This window comes from Etheostoma spectabile, unplaced genomic scaffold (genome assembly GCF_008692095.1).
Source record: "Etheostoma spectabile isolate EspeVRDwgs_2016 unplaced genomic scaffold, UIUC_Espe_1.0 scaffold00003437, whole genome shotgun sequence".
In the NCBI taxonomy this organism is placed as follows: Eukaryota; Metazoa; Chordata; class Actinopteri; order Perciformes; family Percidae; genus Etheostoma; species Etheostoma spectabile.
In genome coordinates, this window is record NW_022603027.1 from 22,803 (window position 1) to 23,938 (window position 1,136).

Genomic DNA, 1,136 nt, shown 5'->3' on the forward strand with positions numbered 1-1,136 from the left:
AAGTATATATATTGTTGATTTTCTGTACATTTACCGTGCTGTATCACACAGGGACGCCAGAGGAAATCAGGAAGCTCATCACTTTTCGGTCACAGAACGAACATCTATTTCTGAGGTCAAAATACGCCGCAAAGCAACAATGGGAGTGAGTCATGCGTTTGTTGTAGCAATTCATTATTGTATTGGAACTGTTACTGCATTGTCATCATTTGTTATTCATTCCTGTAAATGTACATGTACATTTTGTTGTTTATGACGCAGGAAACTGATGAAAGACATGGGGTTGTTTGAAAAGGTAACAGGCCAAAAAGCTTCCAAAAAGTGGGAAAACCTGAAGCAAAAATACAAGGTATGTGGTGTCCAGTTAAAGAAAAATAACAAACTACATCTTTGCTCTCAAAACAATAGAATGCAATGAATGCATACTGTATGGTTGTAGGCTTCATTGTAGTGTGTTGTGTGTCCCTCCAGGAATTAAGAACTCCTAAACAGGGTCCGGCACAGACAGTGGGAAGTGACCGCTGCAACGTGGCAGTTTTACGAAGATATGCACGAGGTGTTGGGTGCCAGGCCTTCAATCGACCCTCCTGTGGTGGTGGCATCATTTCTGGATGAGCGTACGCCAAACCTCATGGTATGTTATGCAGTACATCTTGTGTTCTGAAATTTCCGAATCGCAGAATGTTAACATGTTATTGTATTGCTGTCTTTCTCTCTCGTGTGTGTACGTGTGTGTGTACAAATTGTTCATTTGTGGAATGTAAATCAATATTATTTTGTTCCTTTAGGCGATTGAGGAGCCCTCATCCCCATCCTGCAGCTCTGCAGCCAGCAGTTCCCCACTGCCAAGTCCCTCCCCAGGGAAGAAAAGGAAGAGAAATCCTATCCTGGATTTCCTGACCGAGGAGTCCAACAGGGAACAGAGGCGCCACGAGGAGAGCGAGGCGAAGAACGAGGCCATGACTGAGCGATTCTTGTCTCTCTTTGAGAAATTAGTTGACAAGTTATAGTTCCTTTGACAGATCTACCTCATATTTAAATATATCATAACAGTTGCACTACATTTATATATTATAAATATTTAAAATCAACAATATACACTGTTAATTTTTTGTAAATTCCTGTTACATAATTTA

The 1,136-nt window shown here is 40.8% G+C and overlaps 1 long non-coding RNA gene across 1 annotated transcript; it reads left to right on the top strand.

Moving 5' to 3' along the window:
* Positions 1–316: 316 nt before the first annotated feature.
* LOC116676537 (uncharacterized) lies at positions 317–861 on the top strand. The gene is made up of 2 exons (XR_004328740.1): positions 317–349; positions 789–861. It is a non-coding gene; the product is annotated as an uncharacterized LOC116676537 (long non-coding RNA).
* Positions 862–1,136: the final 275 nt, after the last annotated feature.